The 26609-nt window shown below is 38.3% G+C and overlaps 1 long non-coding RNA gene and 1 pseudogene across 1 annotated transcript; both read left to right on the top strand.

Moving 5' to 3' along the window:
- The first annotated feature begins 9932 nt into the window (after positions 1-9932).
- Positions 9933-10711, top strand: LOC148030957 (small ribosomal subunit protein RACK1 pseudogene; annotated as a pseudogene).
- A 13812-nt stretch (positions 10712-24523) lies between these two features.
- On the top strand, positions 24524-26086 carry LOC148030956 (uncharacterized). Its single transcript, XR_015691967.1, has 3 exons — positions 24524-24822; positions 24921-25203; positions 25328-26086. It is a non-coding gene; the product is annotated as an uncharacterized LOC148030956 (long non-coding RNA).
- Positions 26087-26609: the final 523 nt, after the last annotated feature.

Below are 26609 nucleotides of genomic sequence, written 5' to 3'. Positions count from 1 at the left end.
TCTTATAAAACCACTAATGCCAGGAGGCATAGTCACTATGGATTTCGTGAGATTTTATGAAGGATTTTGTAAAATTTATTTGTTGACTGAAGCTCGTACATAAGGTGGATTCCTTGTGCGAAAAGTTAACGGGAATGCCTATCTTTCTTGAGTGTTTTATTGATTAATGTGCACGTTGTCGTGTTGCTGCGCATCCGAGTCGTATACACCTCCATTTCTTTTGTTGTGCATTTGTGTTAATTTCTGCGTGTGATTCATTGTTTGTGTGATACATTTTGATAATCCGCATCCAATGTATATATTCCCTTAGTGCATGCGTATGATTTTGTTTGGATGCATGATGTGCGTGTATTAGAAAAATATGAAAAACTAATGCCAAAGGACATTATCCAGCTGATAATTTTAATGATGAACTCGAAGAAAAGTGCAGGATACCGTGGAATCAAAGGAAGCTTTATAGAAGCTGACATTTAAGCTATGAAGACAAAGGTGTAAATTCAGGAATATCATGTGTAATGGGAAAAGCTTAAGGAGTGCTGAACGGGTTCCCTTGTCGAGATGTAGACTCTTGGAATGCACTTATTGCTGGGTTATGCTTTACATGGGCAGAATTGGAGATTAGAGTCAAAGCTAAAGGTGTAAAAGGTTATTCAAGAAGGAAGAGGGAAAACCTATATTTGGGTTTAAACTGCTTTTGGTGGGAAAAAAGCAGGCTAAATCATGGGAAGGAAGCTAATTATGGAGCTAGTCAATTCTTTTCAGCGGAAACCAGATGCAGTTCAGGCTCTGCGCTGCTTTGTTAAAAAAAAAAGAACAGGACACAGCCCAGGGGACCTTCAACCATTTTTGGATGTTAGCTATATGAAGACGATAGCTCTACGGCAACAGCAACTACACATGACGGAAAATATGGAAGAAGCAAAAAGGCTCAAAAGGTTCCATGACAACTATTCACCAAGAGGAGGACAGATCGCAGATTTTTTTGGCTTCTTGGCTACATGTTGAATGGTTGTTACGGTTGCTAAAAGAGATCAGAGGTGGCTCTTGTTGTTTCCATCTCTCAAGAACTTATGCTTCAATCAATCGTCAACCACCAGGTGAGCGTCCATCGGAGTGTCTCCCTTTCAAGCTACTCTGTAGCTCGCGGCCGCCTACCAGTTGTTATAGTGCATTCTTTTGGGGAAGGAAGATTCGTCCAAGATGGTGTCATCTCCTTGGACGGCCGGTCACTGAACTGAAACAGGAGCTTAATATTCTTGAGAAAGAGACAAAAACTCTGAAAAGGACTACATTGCATGAACTTTATGAGAAACAGAAGCAGAGCCCTTGGTATGATAATCTCTGACAGCCAATTTGCGCTCTAAGGATCCTGGGACGACGAGCTCCGCCTCTGGGACCTCAATGCTAGCTCCACCACCCGCCACTTTGTTGGCCACAGCATGGATGTCATCTCAGTTGCCTTCTCTGTTGACAACCGCTAGATTGTGTTTGCCTCTTGTGATCGCACCATTAAGCTCTGGAACACGCTTGGTGATTGCAAGTAAAACATCCAGGATGGGGAAAACGGGATCCAAAGAGAGACGTCTCTAGCAGGACAGAGAAACTCCTTTTTTCCATTAAGCTAAGAGTTGGAGGACGCACGAACACAAGGATTGTAGAGGCACAAAGATTGAAATGCTTCCGCTTTGCTTCTATTAAATCCAGTTCCTTATCGATAAGAAGAATGAAATCTTCGTCTGCAATAGCTGCTAGTCCTATCGATAAGAGGAACAGCTTTATACCTTCACAGGCATGATCAAGGAGAATGGTTAAGCTTTAGTGGTTTTCAGATGATTTCTGTCTAAAAGCATGACAATTGCAACGATAAGATCAGTATAAGAATTCTTCTACACACCAATGCAAGCTGTGCCCAAATCTCATGGGACAGACTGGTTATACTGGTTATGTCAACAGTGTTACTGTCTCTCCTGATGGTTCACTCTGTGCTAGTGGTGGCAAGGATGGTGTAGCAATGCTGTGGGATCTTGCTGAGGGAAAGCAACTGTACTCACTTGATGCAGCTGACAGCCCTTGATTGATTCTTCCAACCTCCTGATACTTGTCTAAGAACAGGACTATACTGCTTTGTGATCCCATAAATTACTGATTTTTTTTGTATTTGATAGAAACCTCTGAGAGCATCAGAAATCAAAAGTGTTGTACAACAGCTGGTTCTCTGCACTAAGGGACATGCTTGACTGGATTCTTAGTTAATGCCCATTATTCTGTTCAATGCAATTGTTGTCATACACCTGAACGCAAAATAGTTTATGAGATACTTCAGATTTTTTTTTCTGAAAATGATCTTCATGTAACTCACTTGACAAGGAATATAGTGAACTTTGGCATCAAAAATTTGATTTCTTCTTGTTAGTCTCTTCACTTGTTGCAACTTGAACTCCGTGTTCAGCAGCCCTTACACGAAATCTACGACATTTCTGGTGAACCCGACGTGAAAGTGCTGCGTCACTTTTCAGCAAGATGGGAGACTCGCAAGAAGAGATGACAGATGATAATGTCATGAAGAACCTGTTTCAGTCATTTACCATGTATATGCAGCAGCAAGCTCATGCAAAACATGACAGTGATGCTATGGATGCCTTGAAAGCTGTCCAACAAGAGATGAAGCAGTTTAATGGCCAGCAAGTGTCAACTTACCTACATTTGTATGAAGAAAAGATGAAGTTTTTTGGGGTTTCTCAAGATGTTTGGACCCGCTACTTCTTGCGGATCGTGGTGCGCACTCTTGAAGGTCGAATTGCAGAAATTCAAGAGGCACATGCAGGTTGGGCTGAATTTAAAAAGGCATTAAAAGATGAATATTTCCTGGAGGATACAGGTCTTATGAATCGCAGGAATTTTTTTAGCATGGGTTTCTATGCCTAATAAGGGACTTTCTGTTACCGCTCTTCTGCGAGAGTTTGAAAGCCGTTATGATCAGTTGGATGGGACTGAACAGCAAGCTTTGGAGATGCAAAAGTGGAGTTATTTTTGCAAGCTGCAGATGCTGATTTACAGGAAAAGTTGGATGATCTTTTGGAAGATCAAGCTACTGATTCAGGTTTAAAGACTGAGTGGAGACATGTCATTGATGCTGTGAATGCTCTTGTTAAGAAGCAGCGCAGGAGAGTAAGATTGCATCTAAATACAGGATCAGTTCCTGAAAAATCCTTGGAGACTTCTTCTTCTACCCCTGCTGCAACTTCTTTGCCTAAGCCTACTCCTCCTGCTGTGAATCCACCAGTTCCTACTACTCCAGTGCCCTTATCTGTAGATGATGTTATTAAAGGCTTGGCGGATTTGACGATTGAAGCAGTCAAAGCTGAAGTTGGTAAGTTAAAGGAGCAACTTATGTCAGTACCAGCTGTAGCACCTGCTCCAGTGACTGCTTTTCCAGCTGGTCAAAGAAAAGGGCGACGATGTATTTGGTGTGATAGTACAGAGCACCAACACTGCAGAGATTGTGATGCTTTTCAGGAAGCACGTAAGAAGAATGTAGTGTTCTGGGGACAAGATGGGAAGATATGGCTGACAGAGACTGGTGCTCCTCTTGACACGAACTTTGGTAAGGGAGGTATGAAGAAGCTTGTTGATGATATGGTTGCGCGATCATTTATGTGAGTGTTAGAGGAGATGCTTCAGCTTTTGGAGTCCAGCTTGAGCAGAAATCTGATGGAGACTCTGCTTTATGGTCTTCTGCCTTGGAGATAGCGAGAAGAGGGAAAGTTCAAGCATCTACTATGACTTGTGTGGGCTCCAGCATCCGAGGAGAAATAGGATGGGATTCTCCTGTTGACAGGTATTCTATTTTTGCTTATATGGCTAAAACGCAGGGTTTAGATGCCATGGTTGAGGAAAAGAGAAGAAGAGATGAGGAGGGTCCTAGCTCCTCCAAAAAGACTAGAGGGGGTGACTTTGTTTCACCACCTGTTACAGCTCCACCTATGTTAAATTCTCTAGCTCAAACAGGTTCTGATCAACCAATGGGAGACAAGCAGAAAGAAAAGAGGCAACCAAGAAAAGAGCCAGGATTCAAGCTCTTGTCAGACCTTGATATGCAAACGGATATGAGTAAGATTTTTCATGAAAGAATTTTGAATAGTGAAGTCACTTTTACTGTTGGAGAGGCTCTTGGGATTGCTAGAAGAGAAATACAGGATCAGATGCAAGATCTTTTGCGGAGGAAACGACATGCGATGGAAGGACCTGCTTTACAGGGATTGTGGCATGGAGCTCTTGGGGAAGAGCATGATGATGCAGTGATGGTTGAGAATGCTTCTGTTAATCCACAATTGGAGAAAATAGTGCAGCCTATGCAGTATGAAGATGATGAAACCCCTATTCTAATTCCTCGCAGCCATTTTTCACGAAGTCATTGGGCTAGAGCAACCACTGAGACAGTGGTAAGGATTGGAAAGAAACAAATTCCCTTGGTCGCTTTAGTTGATCATGGTTCTGAGATTAATCTTATTGCTCGAGGTGTTTATGAGAGTGGCAAGTGGCCTATGGATGCAGAGCATGGCTGGCGCATGAGAGCCGCCAATAATACTTCTGGTGATATGTATGCTGCTTGTCCGAGTATCAGAATTTCTATTGGTAATGTTGAAGAGGATTATCATTGCTTTGTTCAGGATTCATGCTCTTATCCGATTATTCTTGGACAGCCTTTCATTACAGAAGCAAGAATGGAAACAAAAGTGATGGATGACGGGTCAGCTTATGCGCGGATACGCAGTAAAGATGGTATGTGAGTTGTTCAGTTTATGACTGTTGGGGTAAATCATCCGAGAAACAAGGACTCCTTGCGTGAGGCACCACTACCTACGAAGGAGTTGGATTTTCATTAGGTACCGCTGTCTTACGAGACGCTAGTGGTACGGAGCGGAGAAAAGAGGAGATCTCGCCTCCTGGCAGCCAGTCTTTCTCCAATAATTTTGTTGGTTTTTCTTCAGATAGTTCAGTGAGTTATCAGAAAAATTTCAGATTTGCCTAGAGCTGCCAGGCAGTACATTGGCCGTAAGGAGAAAGAGTTGAAGAATGCGGGTATTTTGCAAGCAGAAGAGCATGTAGATGGATTGTATGAAGGGATGTCTTATGCAGATACATTGTTTGAGATGAGAGCAATGCTGAAAACTGATGTATGTAAGAGTTCAAAGATCATACCTGTGCAAACCTTGGATATGTTTCAGGAAATTTCTGGTTTTATGCTGCAAACAGAGTTAGAGGCTGAGAAAACTCAGCAAACTGAATTTATGGCTGCTCTTGATTAGCTAACAGGATTGCAGAGGGCTGAAACCATTCAGCCAACAGAGTTGAATGCAGAAAAATTTCTGCATACAGAGTTTCAGGATGCATCTATGCAGTCCATAGAGCCGAGGGCTGAATCCATTTAGCCAACAGAGTTGAATGCAGAAAAATTTCTGCATACAGAGTTTCAGGCTGCACCCATGCAGTCCATAGAGCGGAAGGCTGAAATTTTTCAGCCAACAGAGTTGAAAGATACTGAAAATTTACAGAAATTGCAGTAAATAAAAGAGTGCTTGAATGATGCCAAGGTTGACACAAAATATAAAACAGTTGATAAGAAGGTTAAGCCGGTTGCAGGCCCGCTTCCTTCTGATAGTGATGAACAGATTGAAAAAGCTATGAAGCAGCCTATGTTGAGGGACCCTGCAAATATTGGACATAAGTTTACAGCTGAAACTCTTGCAGAATTGAAGATTGGAAATGATGATTTTTTGCTTCTAGTGGAAAAAGAATGTTTTAGAGAGATGCTTGGACGTCATGGTAAGGCATTTTCTTTCTTTCCACATGAAATTGGCTGCATTAGTCCTGAATTGGTTGCACCTATGGTCATCTTCACTGTTCCTCATGTACCATGGAATATACGTCCTATACCTGTGCCTAAAGCACACTTGCCAAAGCTGATAGAGTTGCTGAATGAAAAGATTAAAATGGGGATTTTGGAACCCTCTTCTGCACCCTACTCTAACAGGTGGTTTACTGTACCGAAGAAGAATGGTACTTTGAGATTTATTCAGGATATGCAGCCCGTGAACAAAGTGACAATTAGGAATGTGGGAATAGGTCCAGTTGTGGATGAATTTGCTGAGGCTTTTGCAGGACGAGCCATCTATTCTCTAGGTGACTTGTATTCAGGTTATGATCAGTTTCAGCTTGCCTTGGAAAGCAGGGATATTACTACTATGCGGACACCTATTGGTCTTGTGAGGATGTGTACCTTACCTCAAGGTGCCACAAACTCAGTTGCTCATATGATGAATGCTATGCATAGAGTTCTACGAGACTATATTCCACAGTATACCATGCCTTTTCTAGATGATGTGCCTATTAAGGGTTGTGCAGAGGAAGAAAAGAATGAAAGTCTTGATTTGCGTGGATGTAGATAGTTTGTGACTGACCACTTGATTGCTTGTGAGCAAATATTGACACGATTAGAGGAGGTAAATTTGACACTTTCAGGGCTGAAATCTGTCTTTGGTGTTAATGAAGTCATCATAGTTGGGCATATGGTTGGATATTATGGCAGAAAACCTTCTCCTGCAAAGGTGGATGCCATAAACAGGATTGCAGAGTATTGCTCGACTACTTCAGAGGTGCGGAGATTTGTGGGAGCTTGTGTATTTTACATGATTTGGATTCCTCATTTTGCTCATATAGCAGATGTTCTCTATCAGCTGCTTCGAAAGGGGCAAAAGTTTCATTGGGATGAGAAGCATTCAAAAGCCATGCGTAAGCTCAAGAAGCTGTTGCAATCAGCTCCTACTCTACGCAAGGCCGATTATCAGTGTGGATGGCCGATCATGTTGACAGTTGATACTAGCCCTATCGGCATAGGTTGGGCTGTTGGACAGGATGATGCTGATGGAAATAGGTATGCTATCCGCTTTGGAGCTAAAGTTCTTAATGAGCGACAGAGGAGATATCCGCAGATCAAAAGAGAGTTGTGGGGAGTAGTCACTGCACTGAAGTGTGACAAAGGGTATTTTATTGGAGCTTCAGTTGTTGTGGAAACAGATTGTTTGCCTTTGCTTGGCATGATTACTAGTTGCTCGACTCCAGATATAGCGATGCTTCGGTGGATTGCCTATATCAAATCATTGAATCCAGAATTTTGACACATAGCAGGGAAAGATAATCCAGTTGCTGACATGCTATCTAGAGCGAGATATGAGGATGAGGAGTCAATGCTTGCAGAAGATGATGAGATAGAGTTTGTTGCTTCTGTCCTTGTTCATGATTGTCATGTATCTACTGTTGAAGTCTTTATTGAAGAACTTTATGTTGATGAGTGGCTGCAAATTGGACAGTATCTGAGTTCATTGACTCGAAGAGCTGATTGGACAGATGATGAATTCAAGAAAATCAGAAGGAAGGCTTATGGGTATTTCTTGAAAGATGGTTTTCTTTGGAAGCATCCAAGAAAGAGAGGAGGCTTGCCCTTGAGAGTAGTTTGTGATGTAGGGATGCAGATACAGATTATGCGAGAGTTTCATGAGAGCTCATGGGCTGGACATAGAGGTGTGTGGGCTACTTATGAGAAAATCAAAGAAAGATACTGGTGGAAAGGGATGTATAAAGATGTTTCTCATTTTGTGGAGACTTGCAAGGACTGCCAACTTTACTCTTTAGTGCGACATCGTGATGAGTTGCATCCGACTTATCCACTATGTATGCATTATAAGTGGGTGGTAGACTTGGTTACTTTGCCAATGGGACTTTGGCAGATGAGATATCTTGTCTTGGCTAGGGAGGATCTTACAAACTATGTTGAAGGCAGACCATTGCGGATGAAGACCACCACTACAGTATGTAAATTCTTGTTGGAAGAAATATTTTGCAGGTATGGATGTATAGGCAAGATTACAGCTGATCGTGGAGAGCTAGATGCAGATGAAGCTAGAGAATTCTTCTCACGGCTTGGGATTAAATTGGCTCTTACTACTGCCTATAATCCAGAGGGAAATGGTAAAAGTGAAAGAGGACATCCGCCAATAGTTAAAGCATTAGCAAAAGCTTGTAGAGGTCGGATTGGAGATTGGCCGAGATTACTACCTTTTGCATTGTGGGCTGATCGCTCTACACATAGTGTGACTACTGGATACATGCCTGCGAAGTTGATGTATGGGCAAAAACCTTTCATGCCTACTGAAATTTGTGCTCTCACTTGGAGGGGTTCTTCCATGGCATGAGAACTTATCAAGGGAAGAGCTGTTAGCCCTTCGGATTCGTCAACTAGAGAGAAGGACAGAAGATGTGCAGCTAGCAGTTGATCGTTTGAAGGCAGCCCATCTCAGAAATAAGGACAGGTTTGATTTAAGGCATCCCTTGAGGCCTAGAGCCATAAAAGAAGGAGATTGGGTTTTAGTCTATGACAATAGTCTAGAAAATCAGCATAGTAGCATGAGAAAAATGGTTCAAAGATGGTTTGGACCGTATGAAGTGAAACAGGTTTTTGACAATGGTACCTATGAGCTGGCTGAATTAGATGGAACAGTATTGAGGGTGCCTATTGCTGGAAAACGAGTCAAGATTTTCAAGAGAAGAGAAGATGAAGAATATGCACTTGAAGCATTGACAGAAGAAGAACAGGTAGAAGAAAGACAAGCAGAAGAAATAGAGAACATAGATGATGAAGCTGATGGAGAAACAAGTCTACTAGAAATAGATGATGGACTTGACTTGTTTGTGGATTTGAATGATCCTGGATAGTTGGCACATCCGGAGGATGCGCAGGTTTAGAGGGGGTGGATGTCGTGTTGCTGCGCATTCGAGTCGTATATACCTCCATTTCTTTTGTTGTGCATTTGTGTTAATTTCTGCGTGTGATTCATTGTTTGTGTGATACATTTTGATAATCTGCATCCAATGTATATATTCCCTTAGTGCATACGTATGATTTTGTTTGGATGCATGATGTGCGTGTATTAGAAAAATATGAAAAACTGATGCCAAAGGACATTATCCAGCTGATAATTTTAATGATGAACTCGAAGAAAAGTGCAGGATACCGTGGAATCAAAGGAAGCTTTATAGAAGCTGACATTTAAGCTATGAAGACAAAGGTGTAAATTCAGGAATATCATGTGTAATGGGAAAAGCTTAAGGAGTGCTGAACGGGTTCCCTTGTCGAGATGTAGACTCTTGGAATGCACTTATTGCTGGGTTATGCTTTACATGGGCAGAATTGGAGATTAGAGTCAAAGCTAAAGGTGTAAAAGGTTATTCAAGAAGGAAGAGGGAAAACCTATATTTGGGTTTAAACTAATTTTGGTGGGAAAAAAGCAGGCTAAATCATGGGAAGGAAGCTAATTATGGAGCTAGTCAATTCTTTTCAGCGGGAACCAGATGCAGTTCAGGCTCTGCGCTGCTTTGTTAAAAAAAAAAAGAACAGGACAGATCCCAGGGGACCTTCAACCATTTTTGGATGTTAGCTATATGAAGACGATAGCTCTATGGCAACAGCAACTACACATGACGGAAAATATGGAAGAAGCACGAAGGCTCAAAAGGTTCCATGACAACTATTCACCAAGAGGAGGACAGATCGTAGATTTTTCTGGCTTCTTGGCTACATGTTGAATGGTTGTTACGGTTGCTAAAAGAGATCAGAGGTGGCTCTTGTTGTTTCCATCTCTCAAGAACTTATGCTTCAATCAATCGTCAACCACCAGGTGAGCGTCCATCGGAGTGTCTCCCTTTCAAGCTACTCTGTAGCTCGCGGCCGCCTACCAGTTGTTATAGTGCATTCTTTTGGGGAAGGAAGATTCGTCCAAGATGGTGTCATCTCCTCTGACGGCCAGTCACTGAACTGAAACAGGAGCTTAATATTCTTGAGAAAGAGACAAAAACTCTGAAAAGGACTACATTACATGAACTTTATGAGAAACAGAAGCAGAGCCCTTGGTATGATAATCTCTGACGGCCAATTTGCGCTCGAAGGATCCTGGGACGACGAGCTCCGCCTCTGGGACCTCAATGCTGGCTCCACCACCCGCCGCTTTGTTGGCCACAGCATGGATGTCATCTCAGTTGCCTTCTCTGTTGACAACCGCCAGATTGTGTTTGCCTCTTGTGATCGCACCATTAAGCTCTGGAACACGCTTGGTGATTGCAAGTAAAACATCCAGGACGGGGAAAACGGGATCGAAAGAGAGACGTCTCTAGCAGGACAGAGAAACTCCTTTTTTCCATTAAGCTAAGCGTTGGAGGACGCACGAACACAAGGATTGTAGAGACACAAAGATTGAAATGCTTCCGCTTTGCTTCTATTAAATCCAGTTCCTTATCGATAAGAAGAATGAAATCTTCGTCTGCAATAGCTGCTAGTCCTATCGATAAGAGGAACAGCTTTATACCTTCACAGGCATGATCAAGGAGAATGGTTAAGCTTTAGTGGTTTTCAGATGATTTCTGTCTAAAAGCATGACAATTGCAATGATAAGATCAGTATAAGAATTCTTCTACACACCAATGCAAGCTGTGCCCAAATCTCATGGGACAGACTGGTTATACTGGTTATGTCAACAGTGTTACTGTCTCTCCTGATGGTTCACTCTGTGCTAGTGGTGGCAAGGATGGTGTAGCAATGCTGTGGGATCTTGCTGAGGGAAAGCAACTGTACTCACTTGATGCAGCTGACAGCCCTTGATTGATTCTTCCAACCTCCTAATACCTGTTTAAGAACAGGACTATACTGCTTTGTGATCCCATAAATTACTGATTTTTTTAAATATTTGATAGAAACCTCTGAGAGCATTAGAAATCAAAAGTGTTGTACAACAACTAGTTCTCTGCACTAAGGGACATGCTTGATTGGATTCTTAGTTAATGCCCATTATTCTGTTCAATGTAATTGTTATTATACACCTGAACGCAAAACAGTTTATGAGATACTTCAGATTTTTTTTTTCTGAAAATGATCTTCATGTAACTCACTTGACAAGGAATATAGTGAGCTTTGGCATCAAAAATTTGATTTCTTCTTGTTAGTCTCTTCACTTGTTGCAACTTGAACTCCGTGTTCAGCAGCCCTTACATGAAATCTACGACAACGTGGGTAATTCTACATCGAGTGGTTCCACAAAATTCATATTAATTATTTAAGCTTTTACGAGTTTAGAGTGCACACTTGAATGAAATTAAGGTCAGGATAGTATTCCAATCTATTTTAATTATTTGTAGCTTAAGATTGCAAGGTATTCACTATTGTTTATTTTATTTATAAACAATTATGAATGCTTCAGTTGATGTGTAGAGCAGATAGCCGTGGCTTTAGGTAGGACTAGGTATTAGCATAAGTCCAAGCATAAATTTCATAATTATGATTAGTTATCTTAAGTATAATATATAATATTATGTATTTATATGATATTATATTATTAAAATTATTACTCTATTTGCAAGTTATAAGTTTAAACTTCTTTAGTAACAATTAGATCATTGTCCTTAGTACTATTAATTGATTTATTTTTAATATAGATTATTTTAGGATATGAGATTTAAGATATGCTTTTATTGAAAAAAAAATTCTTTATGGAATGCCTTGCTATTTTCTTAATGTGATTAAGTTTTAGAAGGATTTTCTAGCTTTCTTTATTAAAAAAATAACAAGATCCTGTGCAGAACAAGATAATAGGGTGAAAATTGAATTTTTTCCTTTGTCTCTCATCCGAAATCAAAATTCAAAGCTTCAAGAGTCATTTTGGGAGTTTTGGCATGCTCCAAACGCAATGGTTATGTCAAAATGTTGATATTGAGAGCACAAAATTTTCTACATCAACTACAACATGTTACATGATATCTCTTGACTCTTAAAACTCTGTATTTTAATTAATATTTGTACTTTCTTTGTAATTATATGTAAGATATGAATGTAATTATCCATATAAAACTATAATATATATGTAATTATGGCAAACCATGGCTTTTGGGATGGGGGAGGTCGGATCTAATCGCGCATTTTTCTCTTGTATTTCTCGATCTATTGAGTTATTCAAATTCTCTTATGTATTATAATGTTGTTTGTATTTAATAGTTGAGATGTTTGTTTTTTTAGATTTTTTCAATAAGTTCTACTATATGTGTCATAAAGTTGTTTGTGATTGAGATTTGATATTTGATAGACTTGCCACGTGTTCTGCCTCGTAACATTGTTATTAGAGCCTGGCTACGCTTTGAGTTTTCAATTGTATGATATTATGTATAAAGGTGAACATCGTGGAACAATTGCAATCTACAAGACAAATCACTACAAATGAATATTGCAACTACATTTCTCGTGTTTTGGATAATAGCCTTATATACAGAGTTGATTGACTTGAATTAATCCTATCTGTTCTTCTTTGAATTGGATTATAGCATGGACTTGGCTATGCAAATAGGAGGTTATAGTCAAAAAGATTTTGAAGTTTATTTCATAGTAAATCATAGATTTGTTTTATTTTATAAAAGTTTCAAGTTTAAGCATAGTAAGTCTTTATTTATGTAACATGCTATATAGAAGAGTCACTTGAAAGTAGTCTAGCTATTGCATATACTTCACCATAATAATCCTCTTGAATAACTATTTTTCAGGTAATGTAACTTTTTATTGATTCATATTTTGAGGATGGTGTAAAAACCAAAATTTTAGCCCTCAAAAAGGTCTACAATTGTTATTACACACATTTTTTACAAATTCTAAATATTTAGCAGGTTATTTGAGTCCTAAAGTGATCCTAAATGCGATTTTCACAACAGTATGCAGAAAACTGTGTAGTAGCCAACTTGGGGCCCTATTTTCTTTTACCTTACCTTAAAATTTGGTTATCCATCATAGGGACATGTATTGTAGACCTTTTTGTTTTCTACAACTCTCTAGTTATCATCATGACCATCTACAAAGAAATTTATTTATCTTTAAAGTAGATCTCGCAATTAACCCAGACTAACTAAAATTTGTAAATTTCAACATATACAGACATCTAATTTCCTAGTAGGATAGCTTTTAATCCATTTGGAATTTGAGTATACTCCCAAAAGAAAAAGTTTTAGCTTGTACAAAGATCTAAAATTTATATTAGATATAGTTTTGTCTAAATATGCATATATTAAAAGATAATCATATCTAAATATGCCATAGAACTTGATTATTACTATGTTTTTACCAAGAGACTAGTATTTTATCCAACTTTAGCCTTATCTTTAATATGTTTCGTTTTAAATTTTAGTCTTAGTCATAAGTTTTGTAAAATTCATTATAAGCTCCAACTCTCTAGTTATAGACTAACTTGATTCACAAGAAGATATAAGTTGTTTTTATTCAAAGTAGACCTTCAATATGATTCTCACTCTAATTTTTGACAATTATAGTATGCCTTTAATGTCATTATCTTTTGATTTGGTACATGTTTATTGACGATATACATTGAACTTTGTTGGTTTCATATTTGGATTTATTTATTGTTGAGTAGTTAATTGTTTGTTGGCAAGTTAACAAGTATATATTTGAATTTGTTTATTGTTAAGTAGTATATATCCGAAAGTATCAAGTTCTGTTTCGAAGTACCAAGCTAATAAAGTTAGACATTTAGCTAATAAAGTTTCAAAGTACGTGGTTCCCTAAGAGTATTTGGTCTGAAAGTATCAAGTTCTGAAGTACATTATCCCCAAGCGGCAAGCTTATATTGTTAGACATGTCAACAAGTTAGTGGGTTTTCATGTTAGGCTCTAACATCAACAAGTTTTGGTTTCCATGTTTTTCTATTGTCTCAATTCCAATGTACGTGATTCCATAAGAGTGCATGGTTTCAAAGTATCAAGTTTCGAAGCATCTCTTTTGTAGGCACCAAGATAATGATGTTAGATACTTGGGTCGTAAGACATCGAAAAATCTCTCTCTTGCATTGAAGTTTCTACTTGTCTTATTTTCATGTTATGCTTTAATGTCAACAACTTTATGGTAACAAGTTTGTGGTTTCTACATTTTTTGCTGAGATACCAAATTCAACGCTATGTGTCAACTTGTCCTCAAGTACCAAGATCTATTGTATCGAGTATCAAAGTACCTGGTTCCATAAGAGTACCTGGTTTTATGGTAAAAATTTCAAAGTACCTATTTTATTGGTACCAAGCTAGTGAAGTTGGACATTTGGGTCAAGACCTCGCAAAATCCCTCTCTTGGGTTGAAGTTTCTACTCATCTTATTTCCATGTTGTACTCTAACGTTAACAACTTTTTTGTTTTTCATGTTAAGCTCTGACATGAACAAGTTTGTCGTTTTCATGTTTTCACCAAGGTACCGAATTCAACACTATACGTCAACTCATTCCCAAGTAGTACCAAGATCTATTGTATGGAGTATCAAAGTACATGGTTCCATAAGAGTACCTAGTTTTACAGTAACAAGTTTCAAAGTACCTCTTTCATTGGCACCAAGCTAATGAAGTTAGACATATGGGTCGAGACCTCCCAAAATCCCTCTCTTGTGTTGAAGTTTCTACTCGTCTTATTTCCATGTTATACTCTAACATTAATAACTTTCTGGGTTTCCATGTTAGGCTCTAACATCAACAAGTTTGTGATTTCCATGTTTTGCACCGAGGTACCAAATTCAACACTATGCGTCAACTCATTCCCAAGTACGAAGGTCTGTTCTACCAAGTATCAAAATACGTGGTTGTTACAAAGCTGAACACGTGGCAAATCTAGCAAATCAAATCTCAATCATAAACAACTTTATGACACACAAAGTAGAACTTCCTGGGAAAATCTAACAAATCAAACATCTCAACTATTAAATACAAACAACATTATAATACATAAGAGAATTTGAATAACTCAATAGATTGAGAAAGATAAGAGAAAAACACACAATTGTGCCCAACCTCCCCATGGCAAAAGCCATGTTTTACCATCCTTAATTATATATTATAGTTTTATATGGATATTTGCATTCATATCTTACATGTAATTACAAACAAAGTACAAATGTGAATTGAAATAGAGAGTTTTAAGAGTCAAGAGGTATTATGTAACATGTTGCAGTTGCTACAAAAAAATATGTGCTCTGAATCTTGACGTTTTGACATTACCATTCCGTCCGGAGCATGCCCAAACCCCCAAAACGATCCTTGAAGCTCTGAATTCTGATTCCTGATGAAGGACAAACAAAAAAACTCAGTTTTCGCCCTATTCTCTTGTTTTGCCCGCGATCTTGTTTTTTATATATATAAAGAAAGCTAGAAAATCCTTCTAAAACTTAACCACATTAAGAAAAAAGTAAGGTATTCCATAAAGAAAGCTTATTTCAATAAAAGCATATCTTAAATTTCATATTTTAAAATAATATATATTAAAAATAAATAAATTAATAGTACTAAGGAAAATGATCTAATTATTACTAAAGAAATTGAAACTTATAACTTACAAATAAAGTAATAATTTTAATAATGCAATATCATATAAATACGTAATATTATATATTATACTTAAGATAACTAATCATAATGATGAAATTTATGCTTGGACTTATGCTAACGTCTATTACTACCCAAAGCCACAACTATCTGCTCTACACATCAACTAAAGCATTCATAATTGTTTATAAATAAAATATAACACGTGAGGAGTGACATGAACCTATGGTGTGTAACTAATCTTTCTTACCTTCATTATTATTTTTTTAATGTATTATATATGTGACATCTAGACTTCTTGAATATACACATAATTTTAAAGTTTCAATTCATGTGTTTGGAAAAGTGGTTTTGAAGGTTGATTGGTTTCGAGCAGAGTACAAAGGTAGTAATGCCACAATGAGACAAGAGCCATCCGAATTTTGGTCCATGTCGATTCCTCCAAGTTACTACGAGCTTCAAAGGAGCCATATATTTTGCCAGCTCATGTTGAATAAGTGTTTCTCTACAAGAACGCATATGCTCATCCATGGTGGCAAGTTGTGCATGTCTAGCCTAGAGGGTGATGGTTGTTTGATGGCATAGACATAGTGGCTGATGATCAAGGTGAAATGACCATGCCTTTCGATGTAGGTGCATCAACGTCAAATAGTCATAGAATTCTTCTTTCCGATCATGATGACGTTGTTGACATTTAGAACAACAATGATCCACACCCTAATACTACAGACACAGAAGAGGAGGAAACCGATCACTTGACATTTGGCTACCATTTGGTTACCCTCCAAAGATGCCCCTTCAATTGATTATAGTATATATATTGCAAAGAGCCATAGAGTTCCAACAAGTGTGTGCCCTTAAAGCAGCAAAAAATTTTGTGTATCGTTTCATTCAACATAAACTCAAGTACCGAAATCTCAATATCTAGTTATAAGTGTAGACCAACTATTGCTACTATAATCAAGTCCACACCTGTTTCTTGTGACAAACCCAAAAGAAGGTATGTATCATTTAAAAACTTATTTAAATGTGCCTTTTAACATGAAGGTACAACCAGACTTCATCTATACATCCTATCAAGAACTTCTTCACACTTGTAATGCACTTTAAAGACTATCTTATTGACAAGGAAGTATATACTACAACATTAATTCAAAACACGTTTTTTGAAAACACCAATTTAGCCTAAAAAAGAACCGCGCGTGATGGTATAAGTTAAGCACCTTTGACTTAAAATGTGAATAGAGCCTACAACCATGAACATTCAACCTTGGGTCCTGACTTGTATATTTCATGTAAACTCTCCAATTAGGTGGTTGCGTGTCATACCATGCAATCTGTGAAGATGTAGATGGCAAACACTGTTAGTAGATTAGTCAGTTTATGACTGAGTCTGAGCATGTGGTATAGTAGGCTGGGCACCATAGGTATTTTAGAAATTTTATTTGCCATCATATATTGCGATCTAGCATTTTATGCAACGAGTTTGCCAACATTTAATGATGGCCGACCATCTATTTTTATGGCATTTATTTGGCCTATATATTCATAGGCTCCCTCCTCACCATCATTCATTCATCACTTGATAGTTCTTGGAGAGAGGGAGCAGGTGCTAGTGCCTCCATAGCCAGTGACTCACCTTGCTTATGTATTGTCTCATGTCTTGGTATATGGATTCCATTTTTGGAGCATCTCATTTCTTCTGAGTTCTTTGTGCAGTGTTGTTCTTTCTCTTGTAGTGTTTCTCTTTTCTCTCTTCCTTGTGTTCAGTAGTCTATTATAGCAGTTTTCCATGCTTCCATCGTTGCATGCACTTTTGACATGGTATCACGTTTTAGGTTCTAACATTGTTTCACATTTCTGGATTAGATTTTTTGCTACTATTTTCTCTTCTTTCAAGTCAGTTTTTAATCTTCTAGTGCTGATCTGACCTGATTATGACTGATGCGATTGATCTACAACATGGGCAACAATATTTTGATAGTTTTTGGCATATTCGCTACATCTTTCATTAGTATTTTGTAGTTTGCTATTTTTGTTTTTCAGTTTTTAGGCCTATTTCAAGATAGGGACATGTTTCTCACCCTTACTGATATGTGTTTTGGCTACAACAATCTGTGTTTATTGTCTGTAGGCTGAATTAACTTGTTTTTGGGCCAGTCAATTGTGGTTATTGCAGCACAAAGTTTCACTGTTTCAGACTTTAGTGACCTATCACCAATGTAATAGAGAGTTTCAGATTTTCAGTCTTCAGATTTTAGTGCAATACACTTCTACTCTTCAATTTGAGTATTCATTGTTCAATGTTTCAGTTTCAACTTTGAAGTTTCATGATTGATGAATTGCTTTGAAATTTAAATTTTACTCTTTCATGTGACATTTTAAGAAGACTTTTAGTTGGAGTATAATGTTTGTTTAATTTCATTATAGATTTCTTAATTATATCTAGAAAATATATAATTTTTAGAATCCCATCTTGGTCTTGCATCCCCCCCATCCCGGTCCCTGTCCCCCATCCCTAGTTGCTATGGCTGTAGGTGCTATGGGAACTATTTCCTAACCCGTCTGAATTATCCAAACCTATCTAGCATACATTTAGCTTAGAATTCCAGGAAATGAACAAGAAATCAAGGTAATGAATAAGAAACCATTGCTAATGACCATTATGCACACACATTCATATCAAAGCTTCTTACAGTGCATGGTCACATCGATGGCTCATAAGCCCGCACATCACCCCAATGAGTCACTTATGGCTCCATCCTATCCCATACTCAATCTCCAACACCTTGATGACATATTTCTTGTCATCCTCGCACTGATCTTTGCATTGAGAACTAAGGCCGGTTAGAAGTTGAAAACAAACACTATTTGTCATTTTTATGTTAATTAATACTCACCCCCATAGAATGTGAACACATGGCATATAGGAGAAGCACACGTCTCCCATTTGACGTCGAAAGGCGATACCCGCTCCTGAGTAGTCAATGGCACAATCGGGCATAATATAACAAGTAATACCTAGATTGCTGGTACAAGGGCATAGCAGTACTCCAACAATGGATGGCGATGGCTAAGACTGCTGAGCTCCGTCCTTATCAAGCAATCAGGTGCGGTGTTGCTCTCTTGACAATGCCTGCATGCAATAGAAAAATAAAACATAATGAATTCTTAATTATTGAAAAACACACTTCACTTTATGCATTGTCATCATAAATGATATACCTCTGGGTCTCGAACGACCACTACCCTATGGCATGGGTTGGCTCAACGATCCCGGTAAAGGTATAGGAGTTGTAATGTTTACAGAGACATCAAAGAGATGTTATGATTTTTAGATTACTATTTTATTATTTGAGATACTTTCTATTTTATCATTTGAGATGCTTACTGATGGGCTCTAGCGATATCTCTAGTTGAAGAAGTGCCTGCTCCTAGAGGTGGTTGAGTGGAGGTACCCTCTCCAGGCCACTTAGGCTGTAATGACTTGCCCAATATCAGGATGGTAGTGTCTAGTGCTCCGTCCGAAAACTCCTCATACTCTGCCATGGTCTCTCACAGATCATCAAGTGATAATCCAGTAGCTCGCGGCATAGCCTTTATGGTGACCAGCCTCGCTCTACGGCCACGGTCAATCATGGTGTCTGCATATTCAAACAACCATTAATAAAATATAAAGTACACTGCTTTCTTCTATTAAAATTAACAACCAAATAGAAAGGAGGTCTTTTTTAAGAGTTGAACCAAAAAAAAAAATGGACATGGCAACAACTCACTAAGCCAACTAGTTCATACCTTAGCATTGACCTTTATAATTTGAAAAAAAGGTGTACCATATTCCATCACAACAAAACAAAACTCTCACATGTACTTTGTCATCGTATGGAGTAATGTAAACGTTTCCACTTTCAATAAGTTACCAAACAAGGCAAGATGAACCATCATAGGCATTATAGAGCTTCAATATCACCCTTATTATAATGAGTACATTAAAATCATTCCAATCTTATGTATGATAGAAGAACACATATTTTAACATTTTTATGATAAAAGATCAAAATTATTTGACTCTTGTAGTAAAAGATTAATGGTCTAACATGCTCTCAAAATAAATGTTATGGACTGTAGATGTTAAGGCTTGAAGTTGATTCTCTCTTCTAGGCTTGAGTCTCAAGGGTTGTCTTCTCTGGTCTCTCACGTGCCTGTTCTTGCATTTCAAATTTGGATGCTCTCTAAGTGGTCCACTCTTCCATGAATACAAGGTAACTCCTCCTCCAAATAATGATAGTTTTCTTCAAACTCATTGCCACTCTTGTAGCTTTATCTTTGCTTCTTTAAACTCGACTATGTTGCTAAAAAGCTAAGTTTACATATAATACCAAGTAGCATTTCTAATTACAATGTCCACAAAGAAGGATGACACCATGAATAGATATCAGTCTGCTACTGTGACCTGAGCAAGTCAGGCTGTTAGACTAATTGCAATAATAAAAGCTGAGCCAAAAGCTATCGAGAGAGGAGTGGTTATAGAGGGGTCTACAGATTTGGATGGATGGGTATGTGTTATTGAGCAGGGTAACGGTGGTAGAGGAGATCGACAACGTTGATGAAGGGTTGTAGCATGGTGGAGTTTTCCAACGCTGCTCCATAAACTACAGTCATTGTTGCAGTTGCCCTACTTTTATGTAATAGGGAATTAAAGGTACAATGAGGATAAGATAAAGATGATGTTTATCACAATTCTCTATTTCTCAATTCAAGTTGATAATTATGGTTTCGAGAAGGTAAGGACAAAGGTGATGATGACTATCATGGTGGTGATGAGGATAAGAAAAATGAAAACGACGAGGAACATATATTTCAATTGCAATTTGAGGCGGCTCTAGTTGACGAGAGAAAGGAAAGGATTTTGTAAAGATTATTCTACATTTTTTTAAATTTCATCCATGAGTCCCCCCCTTCACACCCAAAGAGACACATGCGTGGACAAAACACAAGATATTACAATTCCACAATGCTCCATGCCAACCATTATCCCCTCCATTCCCATGCAAGCATTCAAGATTATTTTCTTATAATAACATTTACAACATATGTCTTTTTTAGAAATGCCAAGTGATAAAGAGATTATTGTGCAACCATAGCATGTGCCTCTTGTGCTAGTACTCGAGCTTGAAGAAAGTGAATGTGCCTTCGCTGCAACTTATACAACACTAAAATTTCTAGCTTTGGGTATACAACATCTAGCCAAACTTGCTGGCCCCACACCTAGCCCACATACTCGACTAAGGTGACTAGATCAATCTTATTTTTACTTTACTAATATTTAGTATTTTATTTATTTTATTTCTATGTTTAACTTTCATTCAGGCCCCATTCCTAGACCACATGGGTAGCTATGATTGGTATACAAGAAAGGCTTGGTAAAATAAAATTAATCATGAGAATTTAAATGTATTATAGTTGTATTTATAAAATTAACATTAACTTCTAAGGGTAACAACTTTGTGCACGTTCTCTCTCTCTCTCTCTATGTATGTATGTATGTATATACATACATACATACATACATACATACATACATACATACATACATACATATATATATATATATATATATATATATATGTATGGGGCTATAATAGAATAATGTCCTAGGTGGCTTGACTTAACATACACGAACAAAGATTTTGTTGTATTATATATTTGTACAATATATATTCCCAAATAAACCTAGCAAAAATTAAGTCTTAAGGGTAACAACTCTGTGCTCTCTCTCTCTCTCTCTATATGGGTCTATAATGGAATAATGTACTAGGTGGTTTGATTTAACATACATAAGCAAAGATTTTGTTGTATTATATCTGTACAACACATATTCCCAAATAAACCTAGCAAAAATGAAGTAAAAGTCGCAAAATACCAAAAAACACAACCTTTTTAGTTACTATTAGATTGTTTTTTACAGTATTGCAATGAAATGCCTTGTGTGTGTGTGTGTTTTTTTTTGTGTGTATGCATACCAATCTTGTAATGTATAACAACCTTCCGTGATGTGTTTTTGAAATTATCTTCCAATATCATGTGACGTGCTTGAAAGGTGTATACCATGTGAGAGTGAAAAGACTACAAGGTGTGTAATGAAAAGTGATGGCACATGCTAGTGTCGGACACACTTGCACATTGAGGACATGTAAGTTTTTAGAGATTCTGATGTTGAAGAAAGACAATCAAGCAGGAGAGAACAAGAACAAACAATGGAAGCAAATCATCAAGCAAGAGGATGAGAAATGAGAAAGTATTGATGATGTAGATGCATCCAACCACATTATGTTCATATCACACTACATGCATTGGGGGTTTTATTCTCAAATGAAACTACATGAATTAGCATTTAGGTTAGTAAAATGTGTTGGATTAGAACAAAAGAAACATTGAATTTCATCCTTAAAGAGTATTAATGTTTTTGTTGTATTTAGTTATGCTAGAATTGCCATGAGGCTCTATTATTATTCATTGAAGAATACAATTCCTAAGAGCATCGAAGTACTAGCCAATCTACTAATGGCTCCCAAATGCAATTATGCACTGAAATAAAATATGAGTGTTAGCTACCTAAAATTTGTGCATGTATTTCCTAGAGGGCATTGACATCCTATTGAGGAGGTGGCATGCGAATGATCCGTGGTCTCTTGATAATGACCAACATGGTCCAAGTATAATGCACAAGCATCATATTGTAGTCCGTATCATGCCCTACATAATCCAAGGCATAATCATTCCTATAAGTTGGATGACATTGGGATATGGACTAGCCCTGGAGTAGGTGTTTGAAGTATCATACCAACCATATAGAGAATCCTCATCCCAATCTATAGTAGCATAAATGATGGAATAGGAAGAAATATATGTGATGCGTCTATTATCCCTATTGTCTAGAAATATGCTTTCCAAATGTGTCCAAGTATTGTTGATCCACAAAAGTCTCCCATAACCAATAGCACGGTGAAATAAATTTTTGAGTGATGGCTATCTAAATTTCTTGCATGTATACATGCAATACATCATCGTCCTCTTTGCAACAGTAATACCATAGGAGAGGTCAATCGGAATCAAAATTGGTATGCTTTCATGTAGACTTATGCAAGTTACCTCTTGCTTAAGCGTGATGCACCTCAATTCAATGACACCAAAGGGAATCCCCACGTTCTCTCAAAATTCTTGACATGAGAGAATGTAAAAATGTTAGCTCTTGAGCTTGAAGGGAGCCTAAAGAAATCGGGTCACCATTCGTGGACCTGGGGCGAAATAAAAGAAACCAAGCCAAATGTGCTTCATGAATTGGATCGAGACTCGTACGCCTCTACGACCATAAACAAGTGAGGGCTCACTTGGTTTTGCAACATCTCAAATATGCAATCATCGATGGTTTATAAGTATGATATTGTGGGACCAAAACTTCAAAATAATGAATGTCTTGCAAAATGCTAGCCCTATTTGTAGCCACTCTCCATGTGTATCTATGTTTGCAAGTGTTGCTAGTAGATATTAATTGAAATATCAAAACATTAAACTAGTTAAATGGAGATAAAGGTTGATCATGGAATTTCAAAAACATATTCAAAAGGGCAAGATTCTTGATGTGAATATCAAGTGTTTGGCCGTTATGTTGAGAAATAAGTGACATTTGTTCTATGTTAGTGCACAAGGAAGCAAAGCTTGTTTCCTCTAGGCATTAATTACTATGTATCAGAGTTTACTCATTGCATCTGCATTAATTTTTAGAAGAGAGAGAAAGTATCAAGTTTCCATTCCATGTAAGCATATGTACTATGTGTCCTTAAATGTTTATAAGATTGGACCCCATGTCACATGTTTTCATTCATCACACTGCATTGAAAAAGGTTGAGTTGCTTCAAGCTTTTGGAGCAAAGAAGGATCAATGTACCTATTTAGAGAGACATGTAGTAGAATGGATAGTTTTACCTCATAGTGCATTTTTTAGTGCAAAAGGTTTTGATGCTTTCGAGCACTTGTATATACATTTTGTGGTGCAATGCCAAATCTTCTTAAATACATGTGCACTACTGTGAGATTGTGTCACTATGATAAAATTATTCCTCTTATGTATCTACTATATTTTAGCATGCAAATATTTTTAAGATTAAATCTATACACTTGCTTCTCATACATGATGTCTCATTCTTGCATTGATTTTGACAACCAATCGTGAAAGCATGCCTCTTGTTCATGAATTTGTAATTTTGGCATCCTTATAGCTATCACATTTTTTATAAATTAATGTTTTTTAGTCATCAAGAAATTGTGGTATGCAAACATTTTGAAAAGTAAATCTACATGCATGATTGTCATACATACGTATTGTGCTTGCATTGATTTTGAAAAGGAATCCCAAAACCATGCCTCTTCTTTACATAGTTTTAAATTTACCACTCTTTTCTTGTACTAATGTTTTCTATTTGTCTCAAGACGTTGCACGTATGTCATCCTAACAATGGGATTGAACACCATATTGGTGGCCCCTTAAGCTCCTACAATTTGCCCTCTTTTAGACCTCGACTCTAGTCACATAATCAATGCTAGCTCCAAAACCATGAAGGTGCATGCTTTGTTCTTGCCTTAGAAACTTTAAGAAGTGTGCATATTTGTTCGTTGTATTATGATGTTTGCTATCATGGTTTGACACTAAACTATTTCTAGAAGAAGACATGTGTTGTCTTTAGATAAGAAACTAAGATTTTAAGCCATGAATTTTCTTATTAAGAGTGCTTAGTTTAGTTCAGATTTCTACATTTTTAAGTGTATAGATGTCTGAGTAATGCACTCTTTATTTAATGAAATCATGCGAAAATTTTACATTTACCTATGCTTGCTATTGTTGCCTACAACAATTCTTAATCTAGAGTTTTCCAATTGATTAAGCCATAGTTCCCCTAAAACTTCTTATTCTAGACAAATTAATTCCCTACCCCCTAATTCCCTACCTACCCTCTAATTCCAGCCAATGGATGCCCTTAGTCTAGAGGAGGGAGCTGGAGGCCGAGACCGAGCGCCCCTGTGCAAGCTGGCCTTTCACTCTGCAGTAGACGGGATCTACCTCAATCGCTACCTTGGAACAGAGCCCGAACCAGTGGAGCGAGGTTGAGGTGAGCGACGCTTGCGGGGCTCTACATCGCTTCTGCGCCGTGACCCATATCTTCAACATTGCCTTCGACTTCATCACATGCGACCTGTCAACAGCCCTACTTCTACACATCGAATCTTGTGCCTGACATCGCTACACCCAAACCGTCCGTGTAGTTGACGCTGGGGCTGATGTCTTGAGCATCGAAGCACCTTCACGGTCTGTTCTGTGTTTGGTACTTCATGATTATTCTATCCTTTGATTCATGCTCTTATCGATAGTGCTTTCAATGCAAATTGGCCCATTGTTCTTTCCAGGTCAAGACATCTTCTTGCTCAGTCCGCAACATCCGTGCTAGCACCTAATCTACCAAAATCAATAATGGAACTCATGTAGTTGTATAGCTTCACCATTTTCCTTTTCAACACGGAGGTTGCAAACCATGCGGAGCAACGCTGGATCTGTTGGCCCGACTTGCGATGGAATTCTCTACCCATGGCTAATCCTAATAGCGCTGGCCGATTGCGAGCGTTGTTATAAGAGCGTGCTGAGAGTCACCACTCCCGCGTCTAATCCGTCCATTTTCAGGACGAAGTCGAGGTAAGCGTATTCGCAACACGTTTGAATTCCTTCCAGATGGTTCATAATGCTGGATTCCCACTGGCTGCGCACTGTTGTTCCAAGCTGCTAAAGATCTTGCGACTTCACATATATGATGCTACAGCATGGCAATGTCTGTGGAATCTGTGGTGCTGCTGGCGTTGAAGATGCACATTTCTTGGATTATTGGAATTCTCTAGATGATGCCAACTTATCCATTTAAGTCCACTAGAGAGACATTGGAAAAACAATCTCTCCTTTCTTATGTATTCATTTACTCATTTGTTGCTATCATCCTCCTCTAGTCCTCGGAGTGGTAGTGTTGTGTTGGGAGTACCCCGTATCCCTGCCGCGCTACATCTTCCTGAAGGGGGACAACCGCATGTACATGCAGAGCGCGTGTTGGTGAGGCCATCACTCCTGTTGGAGTCCGTCCATATCCAGTTGGTACTGTTGCGCCAGAAGCGGTTGGTCTATGGTTCATAGAACGCAAGGCTGCCATCGAGGAGGTGGACAACCTTGCTGGTGCCATAGAGGTTTCCAAGGTCACTACCATGGAATTCGAGCCAATTGATGGACCGCTCGTGGTGAGCGCCTAGCCCCGTCACAGCGCCCCCCAACCCCGTCACAGTAAAGGTATCTTATTTATGTTTTTGCTAAACCAAGTCTTATGCATCTTTGGAAGATTTTGATGCAAAGGTATTCTATAAGGGAGTGTGGTTGTTACCTAAAGTGTATTTTCACAAGGCATACTTTGCAAGAATAGGTATTCTAGGTAGGATTGCCATGTATTTCCCAGAGTGTCCTTATAGGTGACACTGTTCACTTGAAAGGTTGTGATTTACTTTTTACACTAAAATATAAGAACTTATACTTTCATGACTTAGGCTACAAAAATAACACTAAAATAGGTATCACTTGTTTGACGAGATGTTTAACTATGCTTGGGAAATGATAATTGTTGTGATGGGCCGTATTAGCCCTAGAGACACGATATTTTTATCCAAGTAGGGTTTTATAATCTCTCCTTTGCTTGTTTGAGGAGATGCTTAACCATGCTTGGGAAAGGATAATTGCTGTGATAGGCCTTATTTATAGCCCTAGGGACACGATCTTCCTATCCTAGCAGGGTTTTGTAATCTCTCCTTTGCTTGTTTTGAGGAGATGTCCAACCATGCTTGGGAAATGATAACTGTTGTGATGGGCCTTATTAGCCCTAGGGACACGATATTCCTATCCAAGCTGGGTTTTGTTATCTCTTGTTTGCTTTTTATGCTAGGTTTTCTCAAGCATAAGTTTATTATAGTAAGCTCCAAGTATCACTTGTTCGAGGAGATGTTTAACCATACTAGGGAAATAATAAGTGATGTGATGGGTCTTTTTGGCCCAGTCTGGCCCGATCTTCC

This window comes from Lygodium microphyllum, chromosome 9, assembly GCF_053477565.2.
Source record: "Lygodium microphyllum isolate KBCC chromosome 9, Lygodium_microphyllum_v1.1.10, whole genome shotgun sequence".
NCBI classification, from domain to species: Eukaryota; Viridiplantae; Streptophyta; class Polypodiopsida; order Schizaeales; family Lygodiaceae; genus Lygodium; species Lygodium microphyllum.
This window is presented reverse-complemented; position numbering and strand designations above follow the sequence as displayed.